Genomic DNA, 19178 nt, shown 5'->3' on the forward strand with positions numbered 1-19178 from the left:
ACATGTGGAAAAATAAACTATGTACAAATCTACTCTCCTAAAACCTTCGAAGACTTTGGATTTGTCAAATTCCATGATGACTACACATCTGTATTTTCCGAAGATAACAATCATATCCAGATCACAAAGCGTGGAGACTGACATTAGGTTAAACCCAAGAGATTCGAAAAGCATGACTTTGTCCATGTGCCTGTCCTTGGAGATAGCCACTTTGCTAACTCCCAATACCTTGCTTTTACCTTTGTCAGCATAAGTGAGTTGCGTCAGTGGTGATGGAGTCAGTGGCATATTCATCAAAAAGCTTTTATCAACAGTCATGTGATTAGTGTAGCCACTGTCAAGAACCCATTCTGTATTCTTGGGTTTTTCATCCTACAAATGAATTAGTACAGCTTACCATCTCATATGCTTCAGACTTGAAGACTATAATATCAAATTTCAGATAATAATTTCATCATAAACAATAATTTTGAGGATGAGCGAAATGTTAAGACTTCATCAATTTTAGCTTGCGTCCAATCAAGCAATTTCCTCAGGTCTCCAGCAAATTCTTCAGATGATGACTTTCATCTGGAGATCTGACCTGCAGAAGTGATTACTTCAATTTCTTCACCACCCACATCTGAAGGGGTGGCAAAGAGTTCATCATCTTGCGTGCACCATATGAGAATGGAGGCATTGAGGCTAATGCACTTCTTTTCACAGTAGGGGGTTAGAGTACTTAAATGAATAGGCAGAGAAATTCTCTAAGCACTTATGAACATAGTGATTTGAGGAATAAAGCTCATATTCATGTCCCCTGTAATTTCCCTGCATATGAGAAGCATTAGCGCGGGTACGAGCATAGTATTGACCGTTTGAGGATTTTGATCCTCGTGAAGACTTTGGTACACCTCAGGGAATTGATCTGGGTTTCTGGTTCTTCACAGGTGGTGTGATGAAGACATTCACCTAAAGATTTTCCACGCAACTTTTGGGGACCCATATTTTCCTCAGGGATGGTCCATTGCTGCACTTAGTTCCAACATATCAAGCAAATACTTCACCAGATTGATTTTTGAAAAGTTACAGTTGGATTCAAATGACTCGTCTGAGGAATACGATAATTCACTTGCAAAGCGTGTTAGAGTGGATGGATCGACGGAAGGACCTTTAGCAGCAACCCATGAGGTTTTGGGGTACTGCTCAGGTTTCCAATATGACCCATCGGCATTCAATTTCCTCTCAAAGGCAATTCCTTCTTTCCTAGGGTTCCTGTTTAAGATCTGCTTTTTGAGCACATCACAAAGGGTTTGATGCCCTTTGAGAGTTTTGTATATGACTGTCACATACAATTCCTTCAACCCTTCATTTTCGTCAGTAGCATTTGTAGTTTCCTCAAGTGAAGAATTTGATACCACAGGAACAGTTGAAGAATTTGTAGCGATAGAAGCATTTGACGATTCTGGTGAAGAATTCGCAATATCACGCTCGATGCATTTCAAACATGGTGGAATGAATTCAACTTGAGTGGTACTGATCTGTTGTGCAAGCAATGAGTCATTTTCCATTCGAAGATCATCATGAGACATTTTCAACTTCTCAAGATCAAGCTTCATTTGAAGAAATTCAAAGGGAAGTTTCTCATGATCAGCCAAAAGTGTGCCATAACAATCTTGAAGACTATCAAACCTAGACTGAAGACTTTTCACATCTTCAGTGAAGACTTGAGTATGATTAATTTCATTGTTCAACAGATCATCTCTTTTGTCTTGTAGTTTTTGAAGCTTCTCAATGGCACTTTGTTGCTTAGTGGCAATGTTGGCAAGTTTATAGTAACTGGCTTTTTGATAACCATCGGGTTCATAGTCACTAGAATCATAGGAGGAATTATGGTTTGGTACCTTTGAACCTTTTGCAATGAAGCAATAGGTTTGAGCGAAGTCATCAGCATATTCATTACTGTGGATAACGTTGTCATTTTCTTCAAGGTTGAAGATTGACTTGCTGAAGAATGTGGTAGCCAGTGCAAGACTTGCCACACCAGACTCTGAATCCTCTTCAGAACCTTCCTCTTCATCACATTCCTCAGACTCTTCTTCAGAATCCATTTCCTTGCCAATGAGTGCACGAGCCTTTCTGAAACTTGTCTTCTTGTGCGATGAGGACTTTGAGGATGAGGACTTTGAAGATTTCTTGTTTTTCTTCGAATCATCAGAACTTCCTGTTGGGGAACGTTGCATGGGAAACAAAAAATTTCCTACACACACAAAGACCTATCATGGTGATGTTCATCTACGAGAGGGAGATTGGATCCACATACCCTTGTAGATTGCTAAGCGAGAAGCGTTAAGAAACGTGGTTGATGTAGTGGTATGATACATCTCCAACTTTGGTTCCATGTTATTATCTTGTAAACTTTGGATGTTTTGTATGCATGAATATGCTATTTTATATATTTTTTGGGACTAACCTATTGACTCTGTGCCAAGTGCCAGTTTCTGTTTTTTCAATGTTTTTGACCTTTTTTAGAGGAGAATATTGAACGGAGTCCAAACGGAATAAAATCTTCGAAAAGATTTTTTTCCCGTAACAGAAGATACGCAGGGGACTTGAGACCCATAGGCAAAGGACCCCAGGGGAGGTCACAAGCCCCATAGACGGGGCCTGGGGGTGCGCCTAGCACGCTTGTGCGACCCTCGTGGCTCCTTTGCCCTACTTCTTCCGCCTATAAATTCTCTGAAAATCCAAAACTACCAGATAGAGCCACGAAAATACTTTTCCGCCGCCGCAAGCTTCTGTCTCGAGAAGATCGCATTTGGGGCACATTCTGGTGCCCTGCCGGAGGTGGATTCGGACACGAAGGGCTTCTCCATCAACACCATTGCCTCTCCGATGATGCTTGAGTAGTTCACCACAGACCTTCGGTTCCATAGCTAGTAGCTAGATGGCTTCTTCTCTCTCTTGGATCTTCAATACAAAGTTCTCCATGATCTTCATGGAGATCTATCTGATGTAATCTTCTTTTGTGGTGTGTTTGTAGAGATCCGATGAATTGTGGACTAATGATCAGATTATCTATGAATATTATTTGAGTCTCCTCTGATCTCTTATATGCATGATTTCGTATCCTTGTAATTCTCTTCGTGTTGTGGGTTTCGTTTGGCCAACTTGATCTATAATTCTTGCAATGGGAGAAGTGCTTGGTTTTGGGTTCATACCGTGCGGTGTCCTCACCCAGTGACAGAAGGGATAGCGAGGCATGCATCGTGTTGCTGCCATCAAGGGTAAAAAGATGGGGGTTATATCTATTGCATGAATTTATCCCTCTACATCATGTTATCTTGCTTAAGGCGTTACTTTGTTTCTTATGAACTCAATACACTAGATGCATGTTGGATAGCGGTCGATGTGTGGAGTAACAGTAGTAGATGCAGACAGTATCGATCTACTTGTCTCGGACGTGATGCCAATATGTATAATCATTGGCTTAGATATCATCATGACTTTGCGTGGTTCTATCAATTGCTCGACAGTAATTCGTTCACCCACAACAATACTTGCTATCATGAGAGAAGCCTCTAGTGAACACTATGGCCCCCGGGTCTACTTCACATCATATTTTCAGCGCTACACTTTTACTTTGTTGCACTTTCCACCTTCAGATCTCACCTTGCAATTAATCGTGAAGGGAATTACAACCCCTTTATAGCGTTGGTTGCAAGTTTGTTTGTTTATGCGCGGGTACATTGGTGACTTGTCTTGATACTCCTACTAGATTGATACCTTGGTTCTCAAACTGAGGGAAATACTTACTGCTACTGTGCTGCATCAACCTTTCCTCTTCAAGGGAAAAACCAACGCAAGCTCAAGAGGTAGCAAGAAGAATTTCTGGCGCCGTTGCTGGGGAATATCAAGTCAAGAATAGTCTCCCTTCAACGTGTCAATTTCTGGCTCCAGGGACTATTCTAAGTGAAGCTTATCCAAGTAACTATCGCAAACTCATCTCTTGCATTTACTTTTCTTGCCTTTTGCCTCTCGTTTTCCTCTCCCCCACTTCTGAAAAACAAAAATTTACAAAAATATTTGCCTCTTTCGTTTGTCTTTCCTTATCTTGTGTGCTATGTGCCTTCAATATGCTTGCATCTTCGCTTGCTGAAAATCTATTGATATGGATCCTCATCCACTTGCTAATCTGTTTAAGAGATCCAATTATGTTGAACCAATTGCTAGTGAGTTGAGTGCACTTTACTATCTTTATGAAGTTTTGCTTGAGATGCGTGAATCTAAAAATTGTGATGAAGAAATTTATGAAGAGATTCACGAGGGCTCCTTGAATGAAAAGCATGATTGCAATGGTTTCATTATGCATTCTATTAATGTCAATCATGCTAAAAATATGCAAAACCATAAGCTTGGGGATGCTAGTTTTGCTATGTCCACTACTTGTTGCAATGATCATGATTGGGACGATGATTTTTCTTATGCTCTTGAAAATTTGTTTAAGCCTCATGATGAATATGATGTTTGCAATAAGATTGAAAGTGGGTTTTGAGAAGTCATGACTTTAGTTGATGATAATCACACTATTTTTGAAGAGCATCAACTTTGCATGCATGTGGATCCTGAAAAGAATATCCTATGTGATAGCTATATTGTTGAATTTAGTACGACCCCACATGTAATTGTTATGACAGAGGAAAATATTGTGGTAGAAACTTTCACATCACTAAATCACCTCTCATTATGTTGAGATTTCTATTATCTCTTTCTTCTTCCTTGCATATGGTCGTTATTGCTTGTCTTGCTAATTTGTTTTCCTATAAATGCCTATGCATAGGAAGTATTTTAGACTTAGATTTGATTTTCACATGCTTTATGATGCTCTCGTTGTGTTTCAATTCTTGCCTTTTATGTGAGCATCATTGAATTATCAATGCCTAGCTAAGGGCATTAAACAATAGCGCTTGTTGGGAGGTGACTCCGTGACAGCAGACCTTCCCCTGCAACGGCACGAGAAGAATACTGTAGCACTCTCCGACAATCGAAACTAGAAGAATGTTGTTGACGGCCCACCAGCGCGTGGGATCGTAGCAGCTTTCGAGGGTAGAGTATTCGAGCCAAATTTGTTGATACGCCTATAGGAGGTGAGAGGATACTCTCAAGTATTAACAGCTGAATGTGTCAGATTCAACCACACCTGAAAGATTAGTATATGCAAGAAAAGTATCAGTAGCAAAGCAGTATGATAGCAACGGTGTCAGAAACGATCTGTTGACGGCAGACTATTCCTAACGATTGTATCAATGGCGCCAGAAGTTGCCCCTTGACGGAAATTCTCTGTTCCCATCAACGACCAGCGAAAAAGTATTGTAGCAGGTAGCAGCAGTGTAACGAGTAATAGCAGTGGCAAGGAACAGCAGTAGTGACAGCAGTAGCAAGTAGCAACAGTAGCAAGCGACAGTAGCAGCAGAGCAAGACAAGTAACAGCAGTAGGAGCAGAGCAAGACTAGTAACAGCAGTAGCAGCAGAGCGAGACAAGTAACAGCAGTAGCAGCAAGACAAGTAACAGCAGTAGCAGCAGAGAAAGACAAGAAACAAGTAATAGCAGTAGTAGCACAAACTGGTAGGCAATGGGCCGGTGATTTGTTTGGATGATATTCATCATGCAACAGTTATAACATGGCAATGGGTCGGTGATTTGTTTCGGAGATAGGTGGCTAGCTCCCTTTCGTCAATGTGATGTAGGCATGCATTCTGTGTGTCATCATACGTGCTTAGGGAACAGAACTTGCATTACATCTATTGTCCATCCCTCCCGTGGCAGGGGGGTCCAAAAGGAAACTACGGGATATTAAGGTTCTCCTTTTAATAAAGAACCGGACCAACGCATTAGCACTTGGTGAACACATGAACTCCTCAAACTATGGTCATCACCGGGAGTGGTTCCGGTTATTGTCACTTCGGGGTTGCCGGATCATAACACATAGTAGGTAACTACAACTTGCAAGATCGGATCTAAAACACACATATATTGGTGACAACATAATAATTTCAGATCTGAAATCATGGCATTCGGGCCCTAGTGACAAGCATTAAGCATGGCAAAGTAGTAGCAACATCAATCTCAGAACATAGTGGAAACTAGGGATCAATCCCCACCAAAACAAACTCGATTACATGATAGATCTCATCCTACTCATCACCGCCCAGTGAGCCTACGAATAGATTACTCACGAACGACGGAGAGCTTCATGGAATTGGAGAGGGAAGAAGGTTGATGATGACGATGACGACGATTTCCCCTCTCCGGAGTCCAAAACGGACTCCAGATCTGCCCTCCAGATGAAGAACAGGTTGTGGCGGCGCCTCCGTATCGCAAACGCGACAAAATCTTCTCTTTTTATTTTTTCTGGGACGAAAGTGAATTTATAGAGCTGAGAATGGGGGCGACAGAGCCACGTGGGCCCCACAAGCTTGCCATCCGCCACCGGGGGGGTGGCGGCTAGAGGGCTTGTGGCCCACTGGCCCACCCCCTCAGGTGGATATTTGCGCAGGTATTTTTCATATTTTCCAAAAATATTCTCCGTAAATTTTCAGGACGTTTGGAGAACTTTGATTTCTGCACGAAAACAACACCAAGGCAATTCTACTGAAAATAGCATCAGTCCAGGTTAGTTCCATTCAAATCATGCAAATTAGAGTCCAAAACAAGGGCAAAAGAGTTTGGAAAAGTAGATACGGTGGAGACATATCAACTCCCCCAAGCTTAAAACCTTGCTTGTTCTCAAGCAACTCAGTTGACAAACTGAGAGAGAATGAAAAACTTTGACAAACTCTATTTGATCTTGTTGTTGCAACTATGTCTAACTCATAACAAGAATTTCACCAAGATCACAAGTTAACCGCATAAGCAAGTGACACAAAGGTCTCATGGCATAATCAGCTAACGAGCAAATAATAATGAGTTTCAAATACCAACACTTCAATCAAAACAAGCATGAAGCAATATGAATAGGTGGTATCTCGCTAGCTCTTTCTGAGACCGCAAAACATAAATGCAGAGCACTTTCAAAGATCAAGGGCTCACTAAACACTGTAATTCATAGCAACGAAGATCCAGTCATAGTCATACTCAATATCAATCAAAAGCAAAGCATAAAAATGATAGAGGTGCTCTCTATTTAGTGCTTATATATGAAGTGGATGACTCGACAGGAAAATAAATAGACAGGCCCTTCACAAAGGGAAGCATTGATTTGCAGAGGTGCCAGAGCTCAAGCTTTGAAAACAGAGATAATAATTTTGGGTGGCATGCTTTCATTGTCAACGCAATGACCATGAGTTCTCAATATCTTCCATGCTACTCATGCTATAGGCGGTTCCCAAACAGAAAAGTAAAGTTTTAACTCCCCCACCACCAATAAATCACACTCCACGGCTAGCCGAATCCTCGGGTACCGTCCATACTAACATCAATCCGGGGGGAGTCTTGTTTTACACTTATGTTTTTGATTAATGCATGGAACTGGGCATTCCAATTACCGGCCCCTTTCTCGTGAATGACAGTGAATAAACACACGTCGAGGATAACACTCCTAGCATGGAAGATACCAATAGCCCCCTGTCACCACATGAGCGGTTCGGGCAAGCAAAACAGAATATTTCTTGAAGGTTTAGAGAGTGGCACATGAAAATTTACTTGGAACAACAGGTAGATACCGCAAATAGCTAGGTATGGTGGACTCTCATGGAAAAGCTTTTGGGTTTATGGAAGTGGATGCACAAGCAGTATTCCGCTTAGTACATGTCAAGGCTAGCAAAAGACTGGGAAGCGACCAACTAGAGAGCGACAACAGTAATCAAGATGCAATGAGTTTGACTAACATTAAATGCAAGCATGAACAGGATATAAATCACCATGAACACGAACATCATAGAGGCTATGTTGATTTTGTTTCATCTACATGCATGAACATGCGCCAAGTCAGCCACTTGAATCATTCAAAGGAGAATACCATCCTATCATACTACATCATAGTCATCTCAAAATCTATGTTGGCATTCAAGACAAACCATTATAAGCTCCTATCTAAATAAGCATGGCATCAGAAACTATGATCTCTAAGTTGTCATTGCAAACATGGTTCTCTCACAACAAAGCTGAATCTGGTTTGACAAGCTAGTCATATTTACAAAAACAAAATAGATAGAGTTCATACCAGCTTTTCAGTCTTAGTCACTTCATCATATATCATCATTATTTCCTTTCATTTGCACAATCGAACAATGTGAACAATAATAAGAGTACTCGTGCATTGGACTAAGCTGAATCTGCAGGCAAACACAAAGGAGAAGACAAAGTAATATGGCTCTTTTGAAAGCTAAACAGGTGTGCATGCAAGAACCACTAAACATTGTAACCAATATCTTCTACCTTGACCCAAAGAAAAAGAAAACTATTTACACGGAAAGCTCCCAACAAGCAAAAGAAGCAATAAAAATCTTTTTGGGTTTTCTCAAAAAGACACAAAACAAGAAAACAAGAAAACGAAAATAAACTAGCATGGATAATACAGTGGCAAAGTGTAAACACCGGCTAACAAAGTGAAAGCATAAGGATGAATGTAAAGTCGGTGAGAACACGTACTCCCCCAAGCTTAGGCTTTAGGCCTAGCTTGGTCTACTCCCAAGGATGGTCCTGGCGAAACCCAAAATCATAATGGGTGTTATACGGGAGTGCTGCAGCCACTGCCTGAATAGATGCCTCACGTAGTCGAGCAACCGTCGCCTCCCTCTCATACTCCTCTGCCTCTCCTATGGTTATGTAGTATCTTCGTTTTACCTCAAAGTCAAAGAAAGCAGGAGCAGGAAGGGTAATATGGAAAACATGCTACTGGTTAAATATCAAGCGGTATAGGAGGGATCCATGATCTCTCTCAAGGAACTGGTAGCATGTTAGAGCGACACGATCAAGGTAGGCTGTACGGAGAGGAGGGTCTTCTAAACGGATGGATACTCCAAGAAAATTTGCTAAGCGTGTAGCATAAACTCCACCAAAGAAATCCCCCTCACTAGCATTATTATTCAGCCTCCTTGCAATTATAGCTCCCATATTGAAGCTCCTCTTACCTGTTACAGCGCTCTGAAGGATACTAAGGTCAGAAGCGCATAGGTGACAATGTACACCCTTGCCATTAATGCACCTACCTATGAAGAGGGCAAAGTAGTGCAAGGCACGGAAATGGATGCTTCCTATGGTGGCTTGCATGATATCTCTGGTTTCTCCAATAGTTATACTGGAGACAAAGTCTCTGACCGAAGACTTAGAAGGATCATTAATACTACCCCCCCTCGGGTATCTTGCAAATCCTATTAAAATCCTCCAAATCCATGGCGTTGGATTTATTGTATAGATCAAACAGTATGGAGGAGTCACGGCCAACTGAAAATTTAAATCTACGCACAAAAGAGGCAGTGAGCATAGCATATTGTTCACATTTATGTGAGAGGAATTCTTCTAACCCGGCATTGCGGACTAGTGTATAAAATTCATCCTTGAAGCCTTCTTCGATCATGAACTCATCGGAAGGCCATTCACATGGATGTACTAGTGCGTCCCTTAGTTGAAAAGGTTCGGGCTCCCAAAAAGAAAGACGGGGACCCTTCTTACTTGAGGAACCACCATCAAACTTCCTCCTGAACATAATTTCCATTTGCTGAAATTTTGGAAGTTCAAGAGAAAAGTGAATGAAGACCAACCACATCTTGTAGCAACTACTCCTACTAGTGCCTAGAGACCATATCACGCGCTAAAACTACTTGGGACCAGCTAAAATCAACATTTCTAGCTCAAGAACAGGGTCACCAAGGTAGCAAGAATACGCGAAGGATAAAGCACTAGAGGAAAAACTAATTGGACCAATGGAGGAGTCACTTACCAAGGAGTAATTTCCCCAAAACGGTTCGGAGGATGGTGCTTTGAGCAAGGAGATCGAAAATCACAGCCAAAAGAGCAAGAACACGGGTTTGAGCTGCGAAACAATTTTTTTCTGGAGGTGGAAGAAGAGGGTGGGAGCTGGAATGAGTGGAGGGGGTCCCTGTGGGCCCCACAAGCTTGCTAGCCGCCACCAGGGGGGTGGCTCTGGCAGGGCTTGTGGCCCGCTGGTCAGGCCCCCAGGCCAGCTCTTAGGCCGAGTAATTTTCAAATATTCCAGAAAAAATCATACTAAATTTTTAGGACTATCGGAGAACTTTTATTTTTGAGGTATTTTTCTCCGGGACGCTAAAACAGAAAACAGGAAAAATAAACTAAATCTATCATTTTTCTTCTAAGCAAAAGAAAATGAAAGCTCAAAACAGAGTTATGTGACTCCTTGATTCATCCATTTCATGGTCATCGAAAGAAATCCGTCAATGGGGTTGATCAAGTCCTCATGACAAAACCTTCTCGAATCGCAAGAGAGAACGGAGAATTTTCGAATAGCCACTAAATCACCTCAATGGGGATATGTATCTCCCCAACAAGAAAATCATACTTCATCTTGACACGAGGAATAGGGCATTCAAAGCTCCCAATAAGAATCGATGAAGTCTTTTCGATAGCATTGATGCAATGTACTTGATATCGTTTCTTCGGAAGTGCACCGTGTGCTCATTAATGTTGACATGGAAAATGACATTGCCTTTGTTGCAATCTATAACAGCCCCTGCAGTGTTTAAAAAGGGTCTTCCGAGGATGACCACCGTGGCATCGTCCTCGTGAATATCCAAGATAACAAAGTCTGTTAAGATAGTGGTGTTAGCAACCACAACACACACGTCCTCACAAATGCCGATAGGGAAAGCAGTTGATTTGTCGGCCATTTCCAGAGAAATTTTAGTGGGTGTCAACTTATCCAATTCAAGTCTACGATAAACAGAGAGCGGCATAACACTAACACCGGCTCCAAGGTCACATAAGGCAGTTCTTACGTAGTTTCCTTTAGTGGAGCAAGGTATAGTGGGCACTCCGAGATCACCAAGTTTCTTAGGAGTTCCACCTTTGAAAGTGTAATCGGCAAGCATGGTGGAGATCTCAAGATCTGGTATCTTCCGTTTATTAGTCACGATATCTTTCATGTACTTGGCATACGGAGACATTTTGAGCATATCAGTTAACCTTATCTGCAGAATGATGGGTCTTATCATCTCAACGAAGCGCTCAAAATCCTCATCATCCTTTTTCTTGGATGGCTTAGGAGGAAAGGGCATAGATCTCTGAACCCATGGCTCCCTTTCTTTACCATTCTTCCTAGCAGTGAAGTCATTCTTATCATATCTCTTAGGTTGCGGGTTATCAGGATTAACCGTAGGTTCAATCTCCACATCCTCATCATTGCTAGGTTGAGCATTATTATGAACATCACGGTCCATATTTTCACCAGGTTCATGTTCATCACCAGATTGTGTTTCTGCATCAGACACAGAAATATCATTAGGTTCTTCAGGTGTGACAGTATTTGGTGAACTGGCATGTAGGTTTCTGTCATCCTTCTTCTTCTCCTTATTATGACCGGGTCTATCAGCATTGATTCCTTGAGAATCTTGATCAATTCTCTTGGGATGACCTTCAGGATACAAAGGTTCTTGAGTCATTTTCCCTCCTCTGGTAATGACTCTGACAGAGTTGTCATTTAATTCATTGAGCAAGTCATTCTGAGCTTTAAGTACTTGTTCTACCTGAGTAGTAATCATAGAGGAATGTTTACTCAGAAGCTTCAGATCATTGACATTTCTGTCTACACAACAAGTTAGATGGCTAAGCATACGAGTACTTTGTTCCAAATGTCTGCTAACATAATCATTGAAACTCTATTATTTGGCAAGAAAGTTGTCAAATTCATCAAAGCATAGGCTAGCAGGTTTATCAAAAGGAATATCACTCTCATCAAACCTACGCAGAGAATTCACTTCTAATACTTGTATCGGGTTATCGAGACCATGGATCTCTTTGATAGGTGGTAGATTTTTGACATCTTCAGATCTAATGCCTTTCTCTTGCATAGATTTCTTGGCTTCTTGCATATCTTCGGGACTGAGGAATAGAATACCTCTTTTTCGGAGTTGGCTTAGGAGGTGGTTCGGGAATAGTCCAAGCATTATTGTTGATCAAGATGTTATTCAGTAGGGTCTCAGCTTGTTCTACAGTTCGTTCCCTAAAAACACAACCGGCACAACTATCTAGGTGGTCTCTAGAGGCCTCGGTAAGTCTGTTATAAAAGATATCAAGTATCTCGTTCTTCTTAAGAGGGTGATCAGGCAAAACATTTTGTAGTTGGACGAGCCTCCCCCAAGCTTGTGGGAGACTCTCTTCTTGGAGTTGAGCAAAGTTGTATATTTCCTGCAAGGCAGCTTGCTTCTTATGGGTAGGGAAATATTTCTCACAGAAGTAATAGACTATATCATGGGGCCTACTCACACATCCAGGAGCAAGAGAGGTGAACCAGGCTTTAGCGATATCCTTTAGAGAGAAAGGAAACAGCTTAAGGATGTAGTAGTGGCGGATCTTCTCCTCACTAGTGAAAAGGGTGGCTATATCGTGTAGTTTGGCAAGATGGGCAACGACCGTCTCAGACTCATAACCGTGGAAAGGATCAGATTCCACTAGAGATATTATCTCAGGATCGACAAAGAATTCATAATCCTTATCAGTGATAAAGATAGGTGAAGTGGCAAACTTCGGGTCGTATTTCATTCTAGCTTTCAGAGAATTTTCCTTCCACTTGAGAAGTAATTTCTCAGCGTTATAGGCATCCTTACACACAAGAAAATCCTCAGCTATCTCTCCCTCCATAACGTAACCCTCAGGTATATGACGCAATTAATATCTAGGAGAGCTAGATTTAGCAGGAGAAAAAGCAGGTTCTATCTCAATAGTATCGGCAGTTTTAGAACCATCACGAGCATTGGCAGTAACTCTAGCAGTATGGGCATCAAGGAACACCCCTAGTGGAACATCAGGCAAAGACGTATCTCTAACATTATCAAGCACAGCATCATCAGGCAAAATAGCATCTCTAGCATCACCATGCAAAGTAGTATCAGGCATAACATCTCTAGCAGTATCAGGCATAGCATCTCTAGCAGTATCAGGCATAGTAGTATCATAAGCATCATCAAGCACAAGGGACATATCAAGATTTCTAGCAGGAGGTGATGTCGCAAACTACTCATTACTGAAGGTGAATCAAGTGCAGAGCTAGATGGAAATTCCTTACCTCCCCTCGTAGTTGAGGGCAAGACTTTGGTTTTCGGATCCTCCAGATTCTTCATAGTGATCGGCAGATATAAATCCCAAGTGACTCAGAGAATATAGCAATACCTCCCCGGTAACGGCGCCAGAAAAATGCTGACTCCATGACAGCAGACCTTCCCCTGCAACGGCACCAGAAGAATGATGTAGCACTCTCCGGCAATCGAAACTAGAAGAATGTTGTTGACGGCCCACCAACACATGGGATGATAGCAATTTTCAAGGGTAGAGTATTCGACCGAAATTTGTTGATACGCCTATAGGAGGTGAGAGGATAATCTCAAGTATTAGCAGCTGAATGTGTTAGATTCAACCACACCTGAAAGATTAGTATCTGCAAGCAAAGTATCGGTAGCAAAGTAATATGATAGCAACGGTGTCAGAAACGATCTGTTGACGGGAGACTATTCCTAACGATTGTATCAATGGCGCTAGAAGTTGCCCGTTGACGGAAATTGTCTGTTCCCTTCAACGACCAGTGAAAAAGTGTTGTAGCAGGTAGCAGCAGTGTAACGAGTAATAGCAGTGGCAAGGAACAGCATTAGTGACAACAGTAGCAAGCGACAGTAGCAGTAGAGCGAGACAAGTAACAGCAGTAGCAGCAGAGCAAGACAAGTAACAGCAGTAGCAGCAGAGCAAGACAAGTAAGAACAGTAGCAGCAGAGAAAGACAAGTAACAGCAGTAGTAGGACAAACTCATAGGCAATGGGTTGGTGATTTGTTTGGATGATATTCATCATGCAACAGTTATAACACAGAGAGATATGTGGCTAGCTCCCGTTCGTCAATTTGATATAGGCATGCATTCCGTGTGTCGTCATACATGCTTAGGGAAAAGAACTTGCATGACATCTATTGTCCATCCCTCCCGTGGCAGCGGGGTCCAAAAGGAAACTGCGGGATATTAAGGTTCTCCTTTTAATAAAGAACCGGACCAACGCATTATCACTTGGTGAACACATGAACTCCTCAAACTATGGTCATCACCGGGAGTGGTTCCGGTTACTGTCACTCCGGGGTTGCCAGATCATAACACATAGTAGGTAACTACAACTTGCAAGATCGGATCTAAAAGACACATATATTTGTGACAACATAATAATTCAGATCTGAAATCATGGCACTCGGGTCCTAGTGACAAGCATTAAGCATGGCAAAGTAGTAGCAACATCAATCTCAGAACATACTGGATACTAGGGATCAATCCCCATCAGAACTAATTCGATTACATGATAGATCTCATCCTACTCATCACGGCCCAGCGAGCCTACGAATAGATTACTCACGAACGACGAAGAGCTTCATGGAATTGGAGAGGGAAGAATGTTGACGATGACGATGGCTACGATTTCCCCTCTCTGGGGCCCAAAACGGACTCCAGATCTGCCCTCCAGATGAAGAACAGGTTGAGGCGGCGCCTCCGTATCGCAAACGCGACGAAATCTTCTTTTTTATTTTTTCTAGGATGAAAGTGAATTTATAGAGAGGAGATTGGGGGCGTCAGAGCCACGTGGGCCCCACAAGCTTGCCATCCGCCACCAGGGGTCGCGGCTAGAGGGCTTGTGGCGCACTGGCCCACCCCCTCAGGTGGATCTTTGCGCGGGTATTTTTCATATTTTCCAAAAATAATCTCCGTAAATTTTCAGGACGTTTGGAGAACTTTGATTTGTGCACAAAAACAACACCAAGGCAATTGTGCTGAAAACAGCGTCAGTCCAGGTTAGTTCCATTCAAATCATGCAAATTAGAGTCCAAAACAAGGGCAAAATAGTTTGGAAAAGTAGATATGATGGAGACGTATCAGGAGGCAACCCAATGAATTTATCTTTGCTTTTTGTTTTCTGTTTTGTTGTGTCCACACCATCATAATTCTGTTATGATTGTGTTTTTTGTGTTTATTTTTGTGTTTGTGCCAAGTAAAACCTTTATGATTAGTTTTGGTGATGGTTGTTTGATCGTGCTGAAAAAGACAGAAACTTTGCGCCCATGAAATTAGTTTTCATTCCTATCCAGAAAGAGCTTTTGAGTTGATACTTTTTTTCTGCTGGTTGATATGCCAATTTCCCTAATTGTCATAATTTTTCAGAATTTTTGAGATACGAGAAGTATACGAAGTATACAGATTGCTACAGATTAGTCTGTTCTTGACAGATTCTGTTTTTGTTGTGTTGATTGCTTATTTTGATGAAACTATGGTTAGTATCGGGGGGTACTAGCCATGGAAAAGTGAGAATACAGTAATCTAACATCAATCTAAATAGACATCAAGTTTACCACAGTACCTAAGGAGTTGGTAGTTTGTTTTCTTATGCTAATGATATCACGAGTTTCTGTTTAAGTTTTGTGTTGTGAAGTTTTCAAGTTTTGGGTGTTGTTCTCATTGACAATGGGATAAACAGTGGAAAGAGCTCAAGCTTGGTGATGCCCAAGGCATCCCAAGCCAAATTCAAGGACACCAAAAAGCTTAAGCTTGGGGATGCACCGGGAAGGCATCCCCTCTTTCATCTTCAATCCATCGGTAACATTACTTGGAGCTATATTTTTATTCACCACATGATATGTGTTTTGCTTGGAGCCTCGTGTATTATAGAAGTCTTTTCTTTTTTTTTATCACAATCATCCTTGCTGCACAACTTTTGAGAGGGACATGCACTCATCGTGAATTTTCTAGAATACTCATTGAGCTTTAGTTATATCTTTTGAGTTGGGCAATTTAGCTCGCATGTGCTTCACTTATATCTTTTGAGCTAGATAACTTTGCTCTAGTGCTTCACTTAGATCTTTTTAGAGCTCGGCGATGTCATATTTTGAAGAAATAAAAACTCTCGATCTTCACTTATATCTTTTTGAGAGTTCTCTCTCTAAGTAACTTGGTAATTGGCTTGTGCTATGAAAGTAGTCCTAAAGATGATAGGCATCCAAAGAGGATATAATAAAAACTTCCATATTCAAGTGCATTGATTATTAAAGAGAACTTTGATTCCTCTCAATTATTTTTGAGATATGGATATGGTAATATTAGAGTTATGTTAGTAGGGTGTCGTGAATCTAGAAATACCTGTGTTGAAGTTAGTGATTCCCGTAGCATGCACGTATGGTGAACCGCTATGTTAGGAAGTCGGAGCATAATTGATTTATTGATTGTCATCCTTGGTGTGGCGGTCGGGATCGCGGCGATGGTTAACACCTACCAACCCTTCCCCTAGGAGTATGCGTTTAGCACTTTGTTTCGATTACTAATAAAACTTTCGCAATAAGTATATGAGTTCTTCATGACTAATGTGAGCCCATGGTATAGATGCACTTTCACCTTCCACCATTCCTAGCCTCTCTAGTGCCACGCAAGTTTTGCCGGTGCACAAACCCACCATATACTTTCCTCAAAACAGCCACCATACCTACCTACTTTGGCATTTTCATAGCCATTCCGAGATATATTGCCTTGCAACTCCCACCGTTCTGTCTCATGACTTGTGTCGTCACTTTCATATTGCCATTGTATGATCATAAGATAGATAGCGAGATGTTTCAACGTCATACGCTAAGCTAAATCGTTGCACATCCCGGTACACTGTCGGAGGCATTTCCTATAGAGTCATCATTGCTCTACGTATTGAGTTGTGAGTAAATAAAAGTGTGATGGTCATCATTATTAGAGCATTGTCCCATGTGAGGAATAAAAAATGAAAAGAGGCCAAAGATCCCAAACAAAAAAAAGAGAAAAAGAGAGAAGGGACAATGCTACTATCTTTTTCCACACTTGTGCTTCAAAATAGCATCATTTCTTCATGATTGAGAGTCTCTTCTTTTGACACTTCCATATACTAGTGGGAATTTCATTATATAACTTGGCTTGTATATTCCAATGATGGTCTTCCTCAAAATTGCCCTAGGTCTTCATGAGCAAGCAAGTTGGGTGCACACCCACTAGTTCTCCTTTTGAGCTTTCACATACTTATAGCTCTAGTGCATCCATTGCACGGTTATCCCTACTCATTCCCATTTATATCTATTGATGGGCATCTCCATAGCCCGTTGCTACGCCGAGTCGATGTGACCATCTCCTCATTTTTGCCTCACAACCTCCATCACACTCTATTCCACCTATAGTGCTATATCCATGGCTCACGCTCATGTATTGCGTGAGAGCTGAAAAAGTTTGAGAAAGTAAGAGTGCGAAAACAATTACTTGGCCAATACCGTGGTTGTGCATGATTTAAATTCGTTGTGTGGGGATGATGGAGCATAGCCAGACTATATGATTTTGTAGGGATAACATTCTTTGGCCTTGTTATTTCAAAAGTTCATGATTACCTTGCTAGTTTGCTTGAAGTATTATTGTTTTCATGTCAATAGTAAACTATTGCTTTGAATCTTACGGATCTGAACATTCATATCACAAGAAAGAAGTTACAAAGGACAAATATGTTAGGTAGCATTCCACATCAAAAATTCAGTCTTTATCACTTCCCTACTCGAGGACGAGCAGGAGTTAAGCTTGGGGATGCTTGATACGTCTCCAACGTATCTATAATTTTTTATGGTTCCATGCTATTATCTTGTCAACTTTGGATGCTTTGTATGCATGAATATGCTATTTTATATCTTTTTTTGGGACTAACCTATTAACTCAGTGCCAAGTGCCAGTTTCTGTTTTTTCCGTGTTTTTTACCTTTTTCAGATGAGAATATTAAACGGAGTCCAAACGGAATAAAACCTTTGGAAAGATTTTTTTCCATTAGAAGATACGCAGGGGACTTGAGAACCAAGGCAAAGGACCCAAGGGAAGGTCACAAGCCCCCTAGACACAGCATGGGGGCGCACCTAGCAGGCTTGTGGGTCCCCCGTGGATCCTTTGCCCTACTTCTTCTGCCTATGAATTCTCTAAAAATCCAAAACTGCCAGAGAGAGCTACGAAAATAACTTTGCGCCGCCGCAAGCTTTTGTCTCTGCAAGATCCCATCTAGGGCACGTTCTGGTGCCCTGCCGGAAGGGGATTCGGACATGGAGGGCTTCTCCATCAACACCATTGCCTCTCCGATGATGCGTGAGTAGTTCACCACACACCTTCGGGTCCATATCTGGTAGCTAGATGGCTTCTTCTCTCTCTTGGATCTTCAATACAAAGTTCTCCATGATCTTCATGGAGATTTATCCAATGAAATCTTCTTTTGCGGTGTGTTTGTCGAGATCCGATGAATTGTGGATTTATGATCAGATTATCTATGAATATTATTTGAGTCTCCTCTAATCTCTTATATGCATGATTTCGTATCCTTGTAATTCTCTTCAAGTTGTGGGTTTCGTTTGGCCAACTTGATCTATAATTCTTGCAATGGGAGAAGTGCTTGGTTCTGGGTTCATACCGTGCAGTGTCCTCACCCAGTGACAGAAGGGGTAGCGAGGCACGCATCGTGTTGTTGCCATCAAGGGTAAAAATATGGGGTATATATCTATTGCATGAATTTATCCCTCTACATCATGTCATCTTGCTTAAGGCGTTACTCTGTTTGTTATGAACTCAATACACTTGATGCATGATGGATAGCAGTCGATGTGTGGAGTAACAGTAGTAGATGCAGACAGTATCGATCTACTTGTCTCGGACGTGATGCCTATATGTATGATCATTGCTTTAGATATCATCATGATGTTGCGCGGTTCTATCAATTGCTCGACAGTAATTCGTTCACCCACAGTAATACTTGCTATCATGAGAGAAGCCTCTAGTGAACACTATGGCCCCCAGGTCTACTTCACATCATATTTTCAGTGCTACACTTTAACTTTGTTGCACATTCCACCTTCAGATCTCACCTTGCAATTAATCGTGAAGGGATTGACAACCCCTTTATAGCGTTGGGTGCAAGTTTGTTTGTTTTTGCGTAGATACATTGGTGACTTG

Source organism: Hordeum vulgare, chromosome 2H (genome assembly GCF_904849725.1).
Source record: "Hordeum vulgare subsp. vulgare chromosome 2H, MorexV3_pseudomolecules_assembly, whole genome shotgun sequence".
NCBI classification, from domain to species: Eukaryota; Viridiplantae; Streptophyta; class Magnoliopsida; order Poales; family Poaceae; genus Hordeum; species Hordeum vulgare.